At 39.5% G+C, this 22049-nt stretch overlaps 1 protein-coding gene across 5 annotated transcripts in view; it reads left to right on the forward strand.

Moving 5' to 3' along the window:
• Nucleotides 1-22049, forward strand: part of vsnl1a (visinin-like 1a) — a 124605-nt gene that overhangs the window by 24384 nt on the left and 78172 nt on the right. The window contains exons 1-2 of one of the 5 annotated variants that reach the window (XM_069886364.1): nt 3686-3991; nt 15984-16028. The exons of 1 other annotated variant lie outside the window; for it this stretch is intronic. The gene's annotated coding sequence lies outside the window, so the exon portion shown is untranslated. 3 more of the 5 variants (XM_069886367.1, XM_069886365.1, XM_069886363.1) reach the window with 3 other exon arrangements.

The following is a 22049-nucleotide window of genomic DNA, read 5'->3' on the forward strand; positions in this document are numbered from 1 at the left end:
CGCCATATAACACAATCTTGAGAAGGCGATGGTCCTCCATTCTGGAGACGTGACCCACCCAGCGCAATTGGGTCTTCAGCAGTGTGGATTCGATGTTTGCGGACTCTGCCAGCTCGAGTACTTCGATGTTGGTGATGAAGTCACTCCAATGAATGTTGAGGATGGAGCGAAGACAACGCTGATGGAAGCGTTCTAGAAGCCGTAGGTGATGCCGGTAGAGGCCCCATGATTCGGAGCCAAACAGGAGTGTGGGTATGACAACGGCTCTGTATACGCTGATCTTTGTGTGTTTCTTCAGGTGGTTGTTTTTCTATACTCTTTTGTGTAGTCTTCCAAAGGCGCTATTTGCCTTGGCGAGTCTGTTGTCTATTTCGTTGTCGATCCTTGCATCAGATGAAATGGTGCAGCTGAGGTAGGTAAACTGGTTGACCGTTTTGAGTTCTGTGTGCCCGATGGAGATGTGGGGGGGCTGGTAGTCATAGTGGGGAGCTGGCTGATGGAGGACCTCAGTTTTCTTCAGGCAGTCTTCCAGGCCAAACATTTTGGCAGTTTCCGCAAAACAGGACGTCATGCGCTGGAGAGCTGGCTCTGAATGGGCAACTAAAGCAGCATCGTCTGCAAAGAGTAGTTCACGGACAAGTTGCTCTTGTGTCTTGGTGTGAGCTTTCAGGTGCCTCAGATTGAAGAGAGTGCCATCCGTGTGGTACCGTATGTAAACAGCGTCTTCATTGTTGAGGTATTTCATGGCTTGTTTCAGCATTATGCTGAAGAAGATAGTAAAGAGGGTTGGTGCGAGGACGCAGCCTTGCTTCACGCCGTTGTCAATGGAGAAGGGTTCGGAGAGCTCATTGCTCATTGCTACAGCCTCAATAGTTTCCACAATTCAGAGATTATGATGAATTCTTGCCAATATCAAGAAGATAGCTGGCAAAGTAAGCTACATAGACTTGATCATATATTTAAATATGAATTTATAGATCAAAACTGTGTAGGTTGAACTTTAAAGAAGGTGTGACCATTGTTTTTGACCAAAATGTGTAGAACTGTTTTTTTTTATAAATGCAACCAACATCAGATATCCAGAGGTTCATGCATAAAGGCCACCAGGTGCTCCATCAAAACATACTAGTTAACTACAAAAAAAGTTAAAACATTATACAAAATGTTAGCAATTTACAAAAAGCGTAATCTAATGAGAAATGAGATTTGCTGCAGCTATGCAAAGCCCTGCTTAGATTTAGCAGACAAAGGATTGCCGGAAGAACTCAACAGGTCAGACAGCATCCATGGGGAGAAATAGTCAATCAACATTTTGTGTTAGAACCCTTTATCCTTTTTTATCAAAAGGCTCCAACTCCATACACTGACTGACCATTTCTACCCATGAATTCTGTCTGACCTGCTGAGTTCCTTAAGTAATTCTTTGTTTACTCAAGATTGCAGCATTGACAGCATTTGTGCTTCCCTGCTTATCATGAACCTGAATTATTTATAATAGTTCTGGGCATCACCGTCAAGAATAGATATATTCCTTTGAATTTCAGGACCCTACTTCAGACCCATGAATGATCAACTTATGTTAATTTGTTCCAATCTAAATACTTTTAAAATCTGTGTTTCTACCACACTGAGTAATATTAAAATTTGTAAATAGCAACCATTTGGTGATCACCTCCATCATATGTTAAGAAACTTATCATTCTTGTGGGTCTGCAAGGTGGAAATTACTTCTGAGCAATCCACAGATGGGTACCCTGACCATCTCCATTGTATTGTAAGTATTGTAAAACCTTAGAAATAGATCCTCCTTATTTCAAGTATAATGGTTGATTATAAATCAGAATTTATTGCCATAAACAAGTCATGAAACTCGTTTCCAGCAGCATCATGGAGCAAACATTTATCTGATAACCATCTTACAACATTACTATTAAAATAATAGTGCACTAAAAGTAAGGCCGTGTCTTTGGTTCATTGATTATTCAGGAATCTGATGGCAGTTGGGAAGAAACTGTCCTCATGCCATTGAGTGCTTGTCTTTAGACTCCTGTACCTTTTCCCCAATGGTAGCAGAGTGAAGAGGGTATGGCCTGTGTCGTGGGGGATCTTTGAGGGCTTTTTAAGACACTGCTTCATGTAGATGTCCTCGATAGAGTGAAGTCTTGTGCCTGTGATGTCTCAGTCAGAGTCAACAACCCTCTGGAGTTTATTCTTGTCCTGAGAGTCGGTGCTTCCATACCAAGCAGTGATGCAACCCACCAGAATGTTCTCCATGGTACACCAGTAGAAGTTTATGAGAGTCTTTGGTGACATACTGAATCTCGTCAGACAACTCACCTTCTTTGTAATTGCGTCAACATGGAGGATCCAGGACATATCCTTGGAGATGTTGATACCCAAGAATTTGAAGTTCTTGACCCTCTCTACTACTGACCCCTCAATGAGGACAGGGTTGTGTTTCCCCAACTTCCTCCTGAAGTCTACAATCATCTCCTTGGTTTTGCTGTTGATCTCCCTCCTGTATGCTTCTTCATGCCATTTGTGATTAAATGAGATGAAGATATACATGTGCCAGAATATATCATGTGAACATGCTTGTTCTGATTATTTTATCCTTTCTCAAAAAAATGCTTCAAACATCTGAGAAATGTTAGTTCTGTGTGCATTTAATTGCAAAATACTCAGAAGTAACCAGCCAATAGAAATATATATTTTTTTAAAAATCTTGGTCAGTTATATTATCTTTTTAAAAAATGGAAGAAAGCAATGAAAATGACAATGGAAATACAATCAATTCAGGTTGTTTCAATGGGTTATATTAGTCACTTTTTCCTTCGGGTTACTGTGAAAGATGTGGGGGGGGGGGTCACGATACATCTTAACGACACCATTTTATTGCAAAATGTACCTTAAACATTTAGGACCCCATGAATCAACTTTTGAACGCACGTCTTAAACAAATTAGCAATAAATAAGAGAACATATTTTCACTGCCTGAATCAATATTGTCAAATCGTAATTTTCATAATCTAAATCGCGATTGGAAACCTCAAATTATTTGGAATTCGAAAATGAAATATATTTATTTCCCCCTTATCTTTGAAGGTTGCCAGAGTAATGAGGATTACCTTTTAGTTTTCACGGTAACAAACTGTTTCCTTCTAACCTAGGCACTGATGACATGTTATACGTGTTCCGAATGCTCTATTTTGCAACATTCCGACACGTTAGCTTAGCTTGACTTTGTATTTTCAATGAAATATTGAACTGTATAATCCCAAATTACTTATAATTTAACTGGGAATAAAATCAACCTATTTTAGAAAACGTATAAGGTCGCCGAGACAGTGTTGGTAATAACAATGCCCTCACCATAAAATCATATATAAGTATATTTACTTTGTTACTGTAATGCATTTAATAACAAAAACATGTCACTATTAAATTTTTTTAAGTGCAACTGATATTTGACATAATAGTGGGATTCGTCATCATAATCACGTTGAATTCTTTCATGAATGGCGTGCGCGCCTTTTTCAGATGAAGTGTTGTGAAATCGGAATGTTCGCACGTTTCCATTTCCTTGCATCTGGCACGTACATTTCTGTCCCATTGGTGTCTGCAACACGGCTGAAATTGACCATCTCAAGCAGGAGCAGATCCTTAACGGTAGGCGGACTTCTTTTGGCTGCGCAGACTCAGACCAGATGACATAAATTAACCACGTTACTACTTCTAAAAGAAAACGAATATATGGAGTGTATGATTCACGGGGACTGACGCTCTCACTCGCTTCTGCTTCAGCAGTACCCCGTAACTCAGAGCTGACGCTAGCCCTGTTGCACAGAATACATTCATACAGTTCTCCTGGACCTGCATCAAACGTTTATCATTGGTTTTAACTCGAATGGTAGGATTCAACTGATTTCGGATTTAGCGAAAGAGAATCACACCAGATTTAAAAAAAAAACCCACCGTTTCACTTCCAAAGGTAAGAGGATGATGCATTGGGAAGGAAAAACAATTGCACTGCGCATGTTGATTCAGACTGCTTGTTTAAGATCTGTGTCTTTACTCTTGCAATAATATTTCTACTTTTCCCTTGAACCCCTGCAGTCTTGCCTGAAGCTCGCATTCAGTAAATCTGGCATGTCTGTATTGTATAAAATTGCATTTATAATGGCCGAAATGTTGTTGGAACAAAAATAAATTAAGCATTTCACTTTCTCATCACTGAGCACGATTCTGACATCTTGAGAGTGAATGAATGAGCTGCAGGATATTGTGATAATTTTCTGTCTGTGATCCTATGCATGATTGCTCTTCTAAAGGTGCTTCGTTGGTAGTTGGATGATGTTTATCGATGCAAGGTGCATGTAATTTTCCACCGTAATTTTATCGTGAGTTGTGATTCACAGTCGGGTGTCTGCAAAAAAATCAACCAATGAGTCCAGAACGCATTAAAAAAAACCCCGTTATTCATCCGTTTCCTAAACCGTGAAACGAGTAGAAACATGTCACCAGGGATTTGGAAGTGCATAAAACCGCCTAATTTTTGTTCGGTGTTTTAAAAAAAAGCCGCAATGGTTCCTTCAATGCCCATCATGCAAAAGGCAAAACACGGGTTTGTGCAATTACAAAGGTTGATGAAGTAATAATCCAAAAGCGACTCATTAAGTCGATCTCGTGGCTCAAAACTGAGACGCGATGCAACATTATCTATCCCCACCTACTGCCCCCAACAGGTTTGTTTTATTTCGACACTAAGTTGCCTCATATTTTAGGGGTTTTTTTATTGTTTGGAGGAGGGGGGTGGCTGATGAAGGTTCATTATTTCCGGAACAGCATTTCTAGTAATGGTAAAGATCACTGCTTGGCTTTTGGTTTTGCACACTGTTCTACCAGGATATGACCAGTTAATGAGAAATTGGATCATACCAGTGCACAAGTGAACTAACCCATCATACAACAAAGACGAAAAATAATTGATTTGGATAAAGACGTGTAGATTATACAATTAACTTCGTTGAAATGGCCACATTTGAAACGTTATTTTCTTGACAATTTATGCTAAACTCCAAACAGTTCGCAGAACCGTGTCAAATTGCGACTGACTTGATTTGCTCTCAAGGTGAAATTCTCCAGATTATATGAACGCTCATTTTCGATAGCGGAATATTATCCAAAATACGATGACATTTCATGCATTTGTGGAATGGTGTGTACATTCCAAATTCAACGCAGTTCGTAGATTACAAAAACATGACCACTGTTGTTGAATCCAAATGGAAATACTTCGGGTCCCAGTTTTAAACAGCATGGTTAAAAAAAAAATCAAATCCACTCATTTTTGGTGGCTGTAGCATTTTGATGTTATGTAAAAGAATCTTGATCTCTCCACTGAGTTAAGTAGTTCTCCTCAAGACTCTGGCAAGAGCAGGAGAAATGTGCAATTCTAAATTTGGAGTGGGTGTTTTTGACTTGCGGCACCAAACGCCCAAAGGAATTTTGAAAGTGAATAATGAAAGCACTCCTCCGACGAACATTAGCTTTGACAGCATTGCGCGCATGAGGTGGATAATTTCCGCAATGCAAAACCAGAAAGAAGACATCGTGGATAGGTCACAATGAACGGATTCTGAAGAAAGGTCCAATAGAATGAATATGTAACAAGCGGGTTTACTGTTTACACGAAAGGAAATATTGGAAATGGTCTGTTGTAATATGCAAGATCATCCGCGATTACCTGTGAATGTTCTGGTTAAAATACCCGGGTTGTAGTTGAACAGTCCACTGGAGAGAAGTGAACGGAGGTTCACGCAGGCTTCGGAAAACCTTTCTGTTGGAAAGGATTGCTTTGGGAACGCGAGATGCTTCATTCCACTGTCGATGACATTCCCAAACTTGTTTTCATGTGGCTGTGTATTATGGGAATATATGGACACTTTTGTCAGAGGTCAAATAAAACCTTGTTGTCATTCCTGTTATCCGTAGGTATTCTGATTTTCTGCCTGTCGTTATTTTGAATTGGAAACGCCACGTCTAAAGCCCTCGTCCCTTTGAATTGACAAATGCGTGTTGCACAAACACGTGCCGGGGGGGGGGGGGGGGATAACCTGCTAGAATGTATTATAGAATTAAAGATCATAACTTGTCACAATCCCTGTTCGTGCAATGTCTAATGCGGAGAAATAAATCCGCCTGCATTGTTTTATCATCGCCTAGTTCAAAATCATTTCTTGTATCAGATCATGTGTAAGCATCTGATTGAATTAGATTTAACTGCATGTTGTTTGCATGTGTGATCGCAAATTATTGACGTTGATGCACTTTTTTTTGGGGGGGGGGGTCTGTAACAGCGGATGGTCCTTGATGGGATTCGATCTCGCTTCAGGTCAATAGTTCACGTGACGTTTGTAACGAAGCCAGGCTTCTACCAGAGGGCGCCACTAACAAACTACTGAATTGGAAGCTCTTCCAAAAAAAATGATGATGCGTTTAGGTAGCTTGTTATGCCACGTGCTCCAGGGATTATTGTTTTGAAGTAATAGCAGGACATTTTATTTTCAATAATTTATCTAAAACTCGATGATAAACTTGGCGCATAGACATCAGCTCGATTCCTTCCATTCCAGGAATTGGTCTGAAATATCTGCTGCTTCCATAATATTTTAAAGGATGTATTTGCATTTCTAGTCGCTTTCATTATCTCTGACCCAAACCCCCTCTACAATCAATAATCCATTTTAAATAAAACAATATCTTGAGTTTGGATCAGCAAATTAAACCTGCCGGATGATCTGCATTTTTATTGGTTGAAGAATAAATGTTGGAATTTTTAGAGGATCTCTTCCCCTTCACACCTCTTGCCACTCATGAAATAAATAGTGCTAGGGGAAGTTTTGTGTGGAGCTATGAAGCCTCTAATGTGAATGTTTTTTTTAAAAAATGTAGATCCTGGAAATCTGACATAAACTTAACAGAAACTGCTGGAAATTCTCAGGAGGTCAGTAAGCAGTTAAGAAAGGGTCTCCCTCTAATATTTTTCTGTAAGTGAAGAGTGTCAAGAAGCCCATGCTCTTTTAACCCAGAATCGAATGATGCAAATGAGTATGCTGTTGATGAACCAAGATTTACTGCTTGTGGTTTGATTCAAGTTGCATTGTGAGATATAGTACAGAAATGGGCACTTTGACTTCACACTGACCACCAAGCATCCATTTTTGCATTTCTCCTACCCAAACAAATTCTGTTCTTGCCCACCACTTTCACCTACCCAAATTATCATGCACTTACACAGTAGAAGGAATTTACAGTGGTCATTCAGCCTACCAACCTGCATTTTTTTTTAAAGTCGTGGGACGAAAATAGAACATAAGAATTCAGAGCAGGAGTCTGCTCAATATTTAATGAAATCATTGCTAATCTAGTCATGGACGTCTGCCTGTTCCAAATAATCCTTAATTCCTCTACAATATTTCTTAAATATATTTAATAAGGTGGCCTTCCTTAGGCAGTGAGTTCCCCAGATTCACTCTTGGGGGTGGGGGGGGGGGGGGGGAAGCATTTGCTCTTCATCTCCATCTGAAATCTACTCCTCTGAATTTTGAGGCTCTGGGCCTTAGTTCCATCAGTTCCTGTCTCTTTCTATCCAGGATGGCCTTGCCTCTGTGTACGATTACAGTGGAGTCATCTTAAAGAAGTGCAGCGGTCCTTGTATAATCTCATTGTTGATGATACAAAGATAGGAGGCGTTGTGGACAGCAAGGAAGATTTTTAAAGCTTGCAGAGGGATCTGACCAACTGGGAGAATGGGCCAAAAAATGGCTGATGGAGTTTAATGCAGATAAGGTGATGCATTTTGGAAGGCCAAACCAAGGTAGGACATGGACAGTAAATGATAGGGCACTGAGGAGTGCGGAGGAGTAAAGAAATCTGGGAATACAGGTACATTGTTCCGTGAAGGTGATGTTGCATAAGGGGAGGGTTGTAAAGAAAGCTTTTGGCATCTTAGCCTTTATAAATTAAAGTATTGAGTATAGGAGTTGGGATATTATGTTGAAGTTGTTTAAGACATTGGTGAGGCCAAATTTGGAATATTGTATGCAGTGCTGGACACCTGACTACAGGATTGAAAGAATGCAGAGAAGATTTACAAGGATGTTGCCGGGTTACAAGGAGTTGAGTTATAGGGAAAGATTAAACAGGTTAGGACTTTATTCCTTAGAGTGAAGAAGAATGAGGGAAGATTTGATTGCGGTTTACATGATTATGAGAGGCAAAGGCATGGATGTGAGTAGACTTTTACTATTTAGATTACGTGAGATAAATATGAGAGGTCATACCTTTAATCTAAAAGGGGCAAGGTTCAGGGGAAACATTAGGGGGAAATGATTTGGCCCATTGACTACATTGTCTTGAATGCCTACTTGTACTAATCAGATAAATTAATAATGGGTTTAAAAAATAATAGATTGGGTTAAAAGGTTATCACCATATCCTGCTTGCTCAAATTAGTACTTTAAAGAATAAATGTTATTTATAAATCATGGCTTTCCATGTGTATCACTCTAATTCTGAACAGAATGTTATATTTCTGTGTTACTTGGGAGTCTTCTTAAATAACTTAGAAATGCAAGATTCAAATAACAAAGAGACTTTACTTACTGATGCCTTCCACCATCTCAGGAAAAACTGTTCACACACAACTCATATGCATATGGCCCAAAGTTACTACAGAGAGAAGGGTGTATTCTTATGTGGTTACAAAATAGTTCACATTATCCTAACTATATAACATCCCTCTTTCTCAAGAGAAAAAAAACAATTAGTGTTACTTAAGTTGCATTGGAAAGAAAGTGAAAGAACTAAACTTGTACGCTAGTTTATTTACACAACTATTTTTAAATAGTTCTTGTTGATATCACACTGGTGGCAATATGTTGCTTCGCCATCTAGTGGATTTGGCTGTGACAGTTGGACTCTGCTCTGGTCCACGTGTAGGTGATGTAGCTTGTTGTGCTTCACCTGACACCTTCTGTGTGCTGATGTTTTGGTATTACTGGTTGTGGTCTCTTCACTTGATATTGGTGTTGTAGGCTTTGCTGGTATTAAAGCTTTCTGCTTCATCACATCTTGTGTTGGCCGGATGTGAATTCTGTTCCTCCTCAGCTGATTGCCAGAGTCTGTCGTGACAATGTATGATCTTGGTGTCTTCTCTGATGACCTCTGCTGGGCTCTGTTTTCAACATCGGCTCTTGAATATGCTCATGCTGACCTAGTGGACAAAGATCTGGCAGAAGTGGGCAAAGGTCTGGCAGATGGAGTACAATGTTAGTAAGTGTGAGGTTATCCACTTTGGCAAGAAAAATAAAAGAGCTGAATATTATTTAAAGGGTGAAAAACTACAGCATGCTGTTGTGCAGAGGGACATGGGAGTGCTTGTGCATGAATCGCAAAAAGTTAGGTTGCAGGTACAGCAGGTTATTAAGAAGGCAAATGGAATGTTGGCCTTCATCGCTAGAGGAATTGAATTCAGGAGTAGGGAGGTAATGTTGCAACTGTATAAGGTACTGGTGAGACCGCACCTGGAGTACTGTGTCCAGTTCTGGTCTCCATATTTGAGGAAGGATATGCTGGCTTTGGAGACGGTCCAGAGGAGGTTTACTAGGTTGATCCCTGGGATGAAGGGGTTGACTTATGATGAAAGATTAAATCATCTAGGATTGTATTTGCTCGAGTTCAGAAGAGTGAGAGGAGATCTTATAGAAACATATAGGATTATGAAGGGTATGGATAGGATAGATGTAGGAAGGTTTTTTGAGCTGGCCGGGGAAACTAAAACGAGAGGACACAGTCTCAAGATTCGGAGGAGTAGATTTAGGACAGAGATGAGGAAAAATAGTTTTTCCCAGAGAGTAGTGAATGTTTGGAATTCTCTAACCAGGGAAGTGGTTGAGGCTGCCTCATTAAACATATTTAAAATTCGGTTAGATAAATTTTTACATGATAGAGGAATTAGGGGATATGGGGAGAAGGCAGGTAGGTGGAGTTAGGTCATAAATTAGATCAGCCATGATCGTATTGAATGGCGGAGCAGGCTCGATGGACCATCTTTGGCCTACTCCTGTTCCTACTTCCTATGAAGAGATCTGATAATGTTGGTGCATATTTGTTATAATACTGGAGTCCTTCTTGCATGTCAGCCAGTCATCTTCTGGTTTCCTTCTGGATGGTGTATTTTGCTTGGCAGAGTTGTTTTACATCTCCTGACATTTCTGCCGAGGACTTAATGTCAGCCCTTAAAGGTGTTTCTCGTAATGTTAGAAGAGCTAGGTATGGGTCTTTTTTGTTTTGCGGTACTCAACTAGTGTGTGTTTCACAGTTTGCACTTGTCTTTCGATGAACCCATGACCTTTGGGGTAGTAGGGGGATGATATGATTACAAACCCATACTCTGCAGCCAGCTTTCTGAATTCTTGTGACGTGAACTGAACTGTGTCCCATTGTCACATATTACTTGCTCGGGTATTCCTTGTTCAGCAAGGAGCGCTTTCATTTCTGAGTTTGACGAATGGAAACTGAGTAGTAATAGGGCAAACTATTAAATACCACTTTTGATTCTTGGTGAACAAGTCTGCTCCCACTGTGTGCCATGGCCTGATAGGTACTTCTTTTTGTTTTGTTTCTGTACTTTTGGCATATTTGCTTCATGTGGATCTCATAATTGCAACTTCCGGCAGCAATTTAGACCTAGAATTGATGGTCCATCTGCATCTAACATGTGGAATGTACAGAGGATGTTCTTTCCCTTATGGCAACCATTGATCTTAGCTTTCCCTAGCTGCTCGATCATGGGTCCACCATAGGCTGTTAATGTGACATTTGCTGTTTTCCATGCACTGTCTTTTGGATACACTTATTATGTTTTCCTGGGAACATCTGGAAGTAGAGTCTGAGTGAAAGGACGTTGCTTTGTGATCCAGTATCCAGCTTCACCTTTAAGTTAAATATTGTAGGCTTGTTCTGGATTGTCCTCCATATTTGGATGCTTGTGTACAACTCGGTTCCTTCTTTCATCTCACCCGACATCTCGTGAAAGTGTTTGGATTCTATGTCCAGTATCTGGGTGTCCGAGTCCTCATTGTTGTTTCCTTTAATGTGGTGGATCTTCTTCTTTCTTCAGTGGTATTACTGTTTTCTTCATACCAGACTTGCACATCTTCGCCCAGTGGTTTGCTTTACCACAGGCTCTACATTCAGAACCATTAGCAGGGCATTTGTTTCGGTCATTGAAGGGGTGTTGTCTGCCGTGCTTCCTGCAGGTCTTGGGGGTTTGCACTTTTCTGATTGTTTTTTTAGCATCAACCCTTCTTTCTCTTTGCTGGGGGTGGGTCTGCATAGGTAGGATTATCAAGAATATCAAATGTCCTCGTGGCCTCAAAGGCTCTGGCTGTGTCTATAGCTTCAACCTATCCTCCCTATAAGAGACTTTTGCACTTCGGGATGGACGCTCCCCATATTAGTTGATCAACTAATCTTTCCTTTATATCTTTAAATCTGCATTTGGCAGCCACAATTTTTAGTCTAGTGAGGAAGTTATCGACAGTCTCATCAGTCTCTTACATTAAGCCTTGAAATTCATGGCATTTAATTCTATGATTAGACCTGGGTTCAAGGAGAGAAGCAAATTTTGCAAATATCTGCTCGGGCTCATTATTCTCCATCTCTGTAAGCTTCCAGCAATTAAATAAGTCAAAGCCTCGCTCCCCTGTCCAGAGAAGTATATGACTGATCTTCTCCTCTGCTGTTGTATTCTTAAAATAGCTTTTTAATGCTAAATTGCACTTCTTCAGAAACTTTTTAAATGAATCAACAATGCCTTGAACCTTCCAGTCCATCACTTGGTGAACTGCTGTTGCTCCAGCCATTTTTTTTTTTCAGTAATATTTTTTTCTCTTCTTCCCCTTCGTATTTCAGTGACTTACAATCAATTGTATGGCTTTATTTCCTGTTCTCATATACTGCTGCAACCATGTTATGTCTCTGTGTTACTTGGGAGACTTCTTAAATAACTTGGAGATGCAAGATTCAAAGAATAAAGGAGACTTTACTTACTGATGCCTTCCACCATCTCAGGAAAAACTGTTCATACACACACACACATATATATATATATATATATGGTGCACTATACTTACTACAGTGAGAAGTTTAAAAAAATAGTTCATATTATCTTGATTATATAACACCATATACATTGTTTCTACTTCAGCAGAAAATAATATCCATGGGAAATACAGTTCTAAGGCAAACATTAAGAGGAAATATTTTCTTAGTGCTCTAGGTATAATTAAGTTGTTTACCCACTGTGCTTTAATGTGCTATGAATTCCATACACATAACGTGCTGAGACAAAATGGTTCTCTATTACTCACTGTACTTTGAAAATGAGCTGTGGGGAAATGTTTCAAAATAGCTACTTGAAGGATTGTGGTCAACAAATTAATACAATAAACACTGACAAAGTTTCAAATTATCATACAATAATTATGTTGGAATTTTTTGGCTTGGCTTGTATAAAACCAAATTGTTGTTTATGTATCTTCACATTTCAGATGAAAGCTGAGAGATGCATTAAGAATAGTAAACTGAGCTTGGGCAGTAAAACAATATGAAAACTCCTTTGTTATGGAGATGACTCAAAGGAACTTGGAAAGCAAAAGGCATTTCAGAGTTCATCCAAATTAAGTTCTTTCAGGGCATGGGAAGTTATTGTCCATCTTCTAATTTTCCATGAACTTGAAGGCTACTTGGACATTTTGGGAAGAATGAAATACACGGATGTAGATCTCTAAGCTAGACGAAGTCAGGTTTCTTCCCAAAAGACCATTAGTGAACTTTTCTTGCATAAATATCTTGGAAACCACTACAGATGAGAGGCTTTGTTCCAGATTTATTGATTGCATTTTAAATGTTCATTAGTTCAAATCTCTGGATTGCCATTCCAGTAATTTAGCCCCTAATTTACCCCAACATTTCAGTCGAAGAAGCAAAAATGTATGTTTGGTTTAAGATGTAGACTAGGGATTGCAGTAATGGCCAGGTGCCTTGCAGATATTTTATCCAATTATTTCCTGATTTGAGTTTCAAATTCCATAACTTCAAAATTAGCTAGGGATCAAGAATGCTTCCCTTGCAAAGAAATTTCACACATTTATCTGGCATAGGCGGTCTGGATGCAATGAGATCAGTTAATTTTATAAAATCCTTGATTTTATTTTTGATGTTTAAATGATTTTAGTTTCTTTGGATAAAGAACAAATTATTAAATCAACTACATTTTGCCATCATTTTCTCCACAAGTTGAAAATGAACTTTGGCAATAATTGAAATAAAGCTGTATACGCAATGTGCTATTGAAGTTTGTATTTAAAGCATCTCTGTTTGATAAACCATTGTAGGATTTAACAATGCCCAGCACAAAATACAAACATTTAAAAAAAATAGTGGGAGAGATGCCTTAGGAATCCCAGTATGGATAATTCAGTATTGAAATCAATACATCTAGGCATCAAATTCAAGGACAACCAGTTCAAGGACAGTTATCAACCATTGGTTAGAAAACAATCTGAAACAATAGGATAGTTGATTCTATTATTGACTGTGTGATATTTTAGCAACATTATTGCTTCCCAAAAGGAATCACGCAATGACCTGAGACAGAGGCACTTAGGTTTTCTTGTGTATTTTACATCATGTTATATTGGAATTAAAGCCTCACCACATCGACTGCAAAACATACAATTAAATCTGATCTAAACTGGGAATGCGCCAAATTTCACTTGGAGACAAATAAGTGGAAATTCTTTATTTAGATATTTGAATTTAAGTTGAACTTATAAAGGGGAAAAAATATTTGTTTTAAAGTCGCATTATATAGTTATATAATTAAACTTTGGATAGTAGAAAATTGTTGTCATCGACCCTAAGACTTTAGGTTTTATTGAGCAACTTTCTTAAAAGCTCACAGGCAGCACCAGTGATTGCAAAGAACTATACAGCAAAGAACAAACTGCTGGAGGAATTCTGCAGGTGAGGCAGCTTCTGAGGAGACAAATGGATAGTCAATGCTTTTGGCCAAGACCCTGTATCAGGGTAGAGGGGAGATAGCCGGAATAAATAAGAGGTGGGGCAGAGGCTCATAGATATTGGTTGGAACCAGGTGAAGTGGGACATGATAAGCAGATGGAGTGCATGTGGGGATGGTGTTGGGAGATGGTGAATGATATATAGGCACTTTCAGGTGGCCAAAATCCCCCAATGTAAAGCCGCATTTTATGTCCATATGAGGCTGTTGGGAGGCCACTTGAAAGCGCAGTAGGCAAACTTTGTAACCCTCCTCCAGGAGGGATAATCACTGAAGCACTGAGGTCCCACCTGGCACCTGAATTCAGCCACCTGAAAGGGGGTGACAATCAGCTGGCAAGCGCCTGACAGCCCCCCACCCCGCTGCCCCTGCCCCCCGGCGTGGGACGTCAAGGCTGGGGCAGCCAGTGTGGGCTGTCAGCGCTGGGGCAGCCGGCACGGGCTGTCCCCATACTGATCCCACTTCCCTGCTCTCTCCCCACAGCCCTGTATCAGTCCTCTCACTGTGGGGCAGCCGGCGCGGGCTGTCAGAGCTGGGGCGGCCGTCGCAGGACGTCCCCATACTGATCCCACTGCCCCGTGTTCTTGCTACATCCCTGTATCTTTCCCCACACTGTGGGGCAGCCGGCGCGGGATCTGAGGAGCTTCCCGTGAAGCTGTCCCTTTCAGATGGCCAGCGCTGCACTTTCAGCGCTGCCACCTGAACGACCATTCCACAGGTCTGAATCCGCTTCTGCAGGTGCATTCTTAGTGGAGAATGCACCTGAAGAAGTCTATTAGAGACACACGAGGTTAAATAGAAAAAAGGGGGAAAATAGAACTAGGTTGGGGAAGGAGAGTGTGGAGGTAGAGTCGGAGACTCAAAGATGATAACTGGAAATTCAACGGGTTCACGGAAGAGATAGGTGGAAAGAGAAGTTGACAAAAAGGAGCACAGGATATGTGAGTTTACCTATCTTTGGGGGTAAAACAAAATCAAAAAATAAAAATCCAATATTCATCTCAGTGGGTTGTCGACTACCCAGGTGAAATGTGAGGTGCTTAAATTATTCAGCTCTCTTCATTAAATTGCTACTTGGGAGCAAAGGTTTGATATTCTTGATAAAGGTAAAAGAAAATATTGAATTTATAGATATAAATTCAGTTCATAAACAAATAATTACTGCATGAAAAAGCAGGAAATACTTGCAACTGTAGTCTCTCATGGCTTTTGGAATTTAAAAGAAAAAGTCTACAGGATGAACACTATATTAGCACCTAACCATCTTGAACATAGGCCGAGTTGAAAAGCTGCAGATACGCAGTTATATTTGTCAATATGCCACCTTGGCAATTCGCTGTTCACTTGCATCAATGGGAAAACTTATTTGATTTTCCCCACCCACCCCCCCCAACTTCTCCCCATTTAATGAAAACAAAACTTGCAATTTTTTAAAACCAGTTTTCATGTTTTAACTTCATACTCCTAAGAATCTATATGTGATATTTTTAACATGTGTAATTACTTCGGATTTAAAAATAATTAACCATCAAAGCTGGTCTTGTTTAAAGGCTGCTGTACTGTTGGTTTTCTGAACTCCAGTTGAACACAGTTTAGGAAATGTTTTGTGCTGTTTTGCCCCAGAATTTCAAAATATATCAATTAATAGAAGTATGCTTTTGATGGTATCTGGGTAATATAAGCACCAAATAATTGCTCAAGATGTTAGATTTGCAAGACTGCATTTGACACCTTTGGAAATGGTAATTGCTGCTATGATGAATGTATAGTTCTCTGAAGGAATTATTTATTAGACCTACTTGATCTATCCTTTATTCTCTGTTTTAATCTTTAGCACTTTGAAAGGTTTATGACCAGATTTACATATACCTACTCGGCCGTAAGTAAAGCTTTTTGGTCTTTCGTATTTGATGGCTTGAGCAGCATAATACTTGAATGTTTTTTTTCCAAAATACTACTTTAAGATACTCAAGTCCAAAGTTTTTTTTCATGCAAATATTGTACATCTTTAACCTAACACTTTTGGGTCCTGTTGGTCCCAATTTAATTGCACTCTGGTTTCGATCATCTTTTTCTGTGAGCTGCTGAGCATGATCTTGCTGAATGCTTGATGGGCTTGTTTTTAGCACTGGTAGCTCAGTTGCTCATTCCACAATGCATTTCTGGTTTCTTCCTATGTATTTGAAATATAGTATCTGTCCTTTGGTTTCTGACAAGGCAACTTCAGCATGAGCCTAAGCAAGCTCAATAAATGAGATGAGCGTTTATTCCCTTTATTGCAGAAGAACAATGTACAGATACATTGAAATTCTTACTCACGACAGCTATGTGAAATACACGACCAAACAATATGTGCAAATTACCATGAGAAAATCAAAAGATAATAAATATAAAAGGATGGTGAGGGTCTTTGATTGAGTTCCCTGTAGATGTACTCAATAGTGCATCTACAGGGAACTCAATAGTGCAAAGGATTTTGCCTTTGATGTCCTGGGCTGTGTCCACTACCTTTTGCAGGGCTTAACGCTCAGGGGTATTGGCGTCCCCAAACCAGACCAGACAGCCAGTCGACGTGCTTTCCACCACATATCTGTAGAAATTTACCAAGGTTTCTGATGTCAAATCAAACCTACGTAAACTGAGTAATTAGAAGCACTGTCGTGCTTTCTTCACAATGCCATTGGTGTGTTGGGTCCAGGAAAGGTTCTCCGAGATAGTGACTCCCAAGAATTTAAATTTGCTCATCCTCTACACCTCTGATTTCCCCCAATGATCAATGTCCCTTTAGTATACCATTTGCTTTCCTTTTCTGAAGTCAACAATCAGGTCCTTATTTTGGTGACATTGAGTTGTTATTGGTGCACCATTCAGCCAAGTTTTCAATCTCCATCCTGTATGCAGACTCATCCCCATCCTTCATGCAACCCACTACTGTGGTATTGTCAGCAAATTTGTAGATGGTTTTATTGTTATACTGAGCTACACAGTCGTAGGTGTAAAATATGTAGAGCAGGGGGCTAAGATCACAGCCTTGTGGTGCTCTGGTACTGATGGAGAAGTTCTAACCAATCTTCACTGATTGTGGTCTGGAGGCGAGAAAATCCATGATTCAATTACTCAGTGGGGTGTTAACTCCCAATTCTTCGAGTTTGTTGATCAGTTTTGAGGGGATCATGCTGTTAAATACCGGACTGTAGTCAACAAAGATCCTCCTGATGTTCCAGGGCTTTGTGTAGGGCCAGTGAAATGGTGTCTGCCTTAGACCTGCTGCCGTAATAGGCGAACAGGAATGTATCCATGTCACCGCAGAGACAGGAGCTGATCTGTTTCATCACCAACCTTTCAAAACACCATCACTGTTGATGTGTAGTTGTTAAGGCAGGTTATTGCACTCTTTTTGGACACTGGTGTCTGTGCTTTAATTTAAAATACTTCAGTATTTTTACTATTAAGTGGTGCAAAAAGTGAAAAATCGTCTGGAGGATAAATAACAAATAACAGCATGCACTCAAATATTATTTTTATTTTTCTCCATGGGGAGAAAGAGAATACAAACTTTTTTCAATCACTGTTTTTCCTTTTGCAGATACTCAGTGGCATGAATATTTCTAACAATTTGTGTGGCTACTTCAGAGTTTCAGTTCCTGCATTATTTTAGTTTCACAGCTTCGATTTTGTTTGAATCATTTTTATAAGTCCCGGGATAACTCTGTGTCAGATTTCAAATGATTGTGAATTGAGCAGCATTATTCATTCATACCAGAAACACAAGCTGCTGTTGCCGTCTATAAATCGATTGAAAACAAAATCCCAAAAGGCTGTCATTAGTGCTGTTTCACAAGCTGCAGTGGTTGCCAACAGATATTATGTTTGCCTTTTGCACCAAGAAAGTTCAAGTGAAGAATAAATTGTGATGATTGGAATTACTGGATCATGCAAATGTTGGCTGTTGGAAAATCTCTTGCTTCTTTTGTAAAAATAAAATAACTTGGCGGGAGCCATCAGGCTAAACCACATTTGTGCTGGTTGAAAAAGAGCACCACAGACTAATCCTATTTAATCCATAGCCTTGCAGGTCGTGGTTCTTCGAGCACATCCAAATGCTTCTTAAATGTAGGAAGGATTTCAGCCTCTACATATTTTCAACCAATAGCACCCTCTAGGAACAACATGTTCCTCATCTCTGCTGTCATTCTTCCACCATTTACTTTAAATCAATGCTTACCCCCAGCTCCCTTCCGTCCATTAAGAAAGTTTACATCACCCCCTGCAGATTTCATCTGCTCTCTCTGTTCCACAGAAATCAATCCAGCCTATTCAATTTTTCCTTGTAGTTAGTGTGTTCATTTTTTAATCAACATATTTGTTAATCTCCTTTTCTTCTTTGCACCCTCTCCAATCCAATCATGCAGTTCCTGCAAAAGACAAAATTCAAGCCATAGCCTGTTTAATGCAGTTTTCAAGTCTAGATAATCTTTCCATTCATGCACTGAGCCTTGCCTTATTTTTTTTTTTAAACGTGTTTTTTTTTTGCATGTACATATTGCATGGTCAAAATCAGGATTCCTAAACTGGGAAAAGCATCATTCTGCAGACTGTAAGATTGATGAGCAATATCCTGTGACCTTAGTAGTGGAACTAAGTAAATTATTCCAGAATTAGTTATACATATTGTTGTATATTTATATATGTATGTGATTATTATGTGTTGTGTGTGAAATGAATTATGTGCATGTTCACTGTGGTCCAGAGAAGCTCCCTCTCATTTGGTTGTAAGTGTACAGTCAGATGATAATAAACTTAAACATTCTCCTTTATAGCAAAGGATGCATAATCTAAAAGTCAGGACACAACATAGCCTGGATTGGAGGACTTCCATTATGGAAGAATTTGGAGAGGTGGATTTGTTTTCTCTGATAGAGTAAAAGTCAAAATATATTTTCCATGCCAAGGATATCAAAAACAAGAGGGCAAAGGTGTAAGATAAGGAGAAGAAGCTGTAAAGGGAACATGTGGGGGGATTTTAAAAAATTTTTACACACACCGTATAGTTGACATTTGAAACTCAAAAAAAAAAGGTGATGGAGTCAGAAACAATCACTTTAATAGATATTTAGACAGGCACCTAAAAAGGTAATGCATAAAGGGATAGAGTCAAATGAATGGGATTACTGTGGATGTGTATAAAGTTTTGCTTGGACCTGATGGGCTGAAGGGCCCACTTCTGTGCTGTATGACAGTGGAACTCTGAAGAAAAATGTGAACATTTAGATCCATGAATTGATGATAAAAAAAAATCTGAGAATTTGTGTTGGAGTGCATAAGGTGCTCACTAGATACAGCCTTGTGTATAATTATTCAATTAGGATTCTAATGGCATTTATCAGGATTTTACCATTAAATTGAAGCAGGTTGTGAATTGCTGGGAAGAATGAAGAGAACATTCTTGTAAAGTAACTGAAAAGCTATCTTTGTCAGGAGAGATTGTAGTGTTCCTCTGCCTGCGCAACATTCAACATGCACACACACGTGTGCACACACTAACACATGAACTGTGGTCTCCAAAACAGGCCTTAATCCTTTATTCACTTAACTAACACCCTCCAGCTTTTGGTTTAGTGTTTTTTTTTTGCTGTTTCCTTAAACTCTGGATCCTCAGCAATGTGGTTTGCATAGATGTAATTGACTTAGAAGTAATACATGGATGAAATTACACATGACGTTTATGTACCTCATTAGCAAGTGGTTTTGTTGTATGGAAGTACATCATTTGAATGTAAAATAAGTAAAAGGGAAACAGAATTAAATAGATTGCAAGCCCAGAGGGGAGTTCAATATATGGAGGGCTGCATTTAATAATACAATATTTTGCTACTCCTGATATTTTTCTGATCAACGTTTCTCTTTCTCTTTGGAACACTAAATGTTCTCTCAGAAAATCTTTTCTCATTCTCCATCCCTTCTGATACAGAGCAAAAAATACAGAATTTGAACATCCTTTCTCTGCTTCTGCTCTTGACAAAGTTTCACCAACATCCCATCTATGTCCTTTGTCTACTGATCAGCACCTGCAATATTTTCAGATGTGTTCCAAAAGCTAGCATTTGTTTTTAATTTTAATACTTTTACATGAAAGATCATCACAAACATTTAAAAAGGATTTTATTTTGCAAAGGTGTCAGAAATTTTCCTCCTCGTTAGTTAAAGGATTACTGCTGTAATCCACTTCAGTTAGTGAACCCAGTATTTTATAATGGTGCTCTCCCTTCTTTTCGCCTTCATTGTCCTGACTGCAAATCCAGTCAGGGAACTGAGTGTGGGGGCACTGGTGAACTCAAGCCCCTTATCAGACCACCTATTTTTTTTTAATTTTAGTTGGAAACTTTTTTTGAGAATTTTCTTTCTTTTGCCAAATTGAATGCATCATTGGGCTGCATGGTTTCCATGGGCCGAAAGTGCCTTCTATGGTGCCAAGCATTTGAAAAGAATTTACAACTTTTGTACATATAACTGTTTCATCAGTAATATTTGTCTTTGCTGCGTTGCTGCAGACCACCAATAACAAATCCATGCAATCCATAAGTTTCAGTCTCTCTCAAATATGAGTAAATTATGACAAATTCCAGGCTCATGGATGATCATTATCCTCATTCAAACCACCAGTAGGATGTCAGATTAGTATAATGTGGCAGAACATGGAGAAGACCCTGATAAAGGTTTGTTCTGCTACTGGAAAGAAAGTCAACCTTTATGGTCTTTAATTCTTGTTACGGGTGTCAGCCAGCATGAACTTGGAAGCTTCGACATCACAGCAAAATTCCTATCATAAACACTCTAACAACATCCCCTTTTGTGTGAGGAATTGGATGGATGGATAAAATCCCATCTGATGTGTTGAGCAAAACTGTGAGATGGTCCAGACTTGCATCTTCAAGTCAAGTCATCTTTATTTATCATGTATATCATGCTCATATGGAAAAGATGCGATAGTCTTCTCCAGGACCACTGAGCATATTTACATAAATATAGGTTATAATAGAAGTTCAACACATTTAAAATATTTAAGACTTGTACATTAACAGTCCACGGTACCCAATCCACAAATGTTCAGGAATCTAATGGCTTGGGGAAAAGAAAGCTCTTGACCAATCTGGCCGAAAGGGCCCGAGTACTGCAGTGCCACCTACCAGATGGCAGAAGGGAGATGAGTTTACTTGAGGGGTGTGTGAAATTCTTCACAATGTTTTTGCCTTTCACCAACATCGTGTTGCAAATATCCTTCATGATATGAAGAGAGCCCCCAAGGAGGTTTTCCGCTGATTTCACTATCTTCTGCAGGGTCTTGCAGTCCGAGGAGGTACAGCTTCCAAACCAGCCGGTGATGCAGTTGCACAAGATGGTTTCAATACATCCTCTGTAGAATGTAGTGAGGATGGAGGGTGGGAGATGAACTTTCCTCAGCCATCACAGGAAGTAGAGGCGCTGCTGGGATTTCTTGGCTATGGAACTTGTGTTAAGGAACCAGGTGAGCTTCTCCACCAAGTGCACTCCAAGGAACCTGATACTCTTGACAACCTCAGTAGTGGAGCTGTCAATGGTCAGTGGAATGTGGTTCCCTGGGGCCCTCTTGAAGTCATCACTTTTACCTTTTTAAAAAAAAATTCAGTTACAGGTTATTGGCTTTGCAGTCTGTTAGCGGCTCCATTTCATCTCTGTATGCAAACTAGTCATTCTTACTGATCAGGCCCACCACAATTGTGTCATCAGTGAACTTGAGGATGTGCTTCAAGCTTTGTTTAGCTGTACAGTCATGGATCTTGGCTTCTCTTTGATGGGCCTTTAAATTTTTTGAGTTTGGAGGAGCTCATTGTCCCCATTGACTGCAATTGCTTTTCCATTT

Source organism: Narcine bancroftii, chromosome 6, assembly GCF_036971445.1.
Source record: "Narcine bancroftii isolate sNarBan1 chromosome 6, sNarBan1.hap1, whole genome shotgun sequence".
Classification (NCBI taxonomy): Eukaryota; Metazoa; Chordata; class Chondrichthyes; order Torpediniformes; family Narcinidae; genus Narcine; species Narcine bancroftii.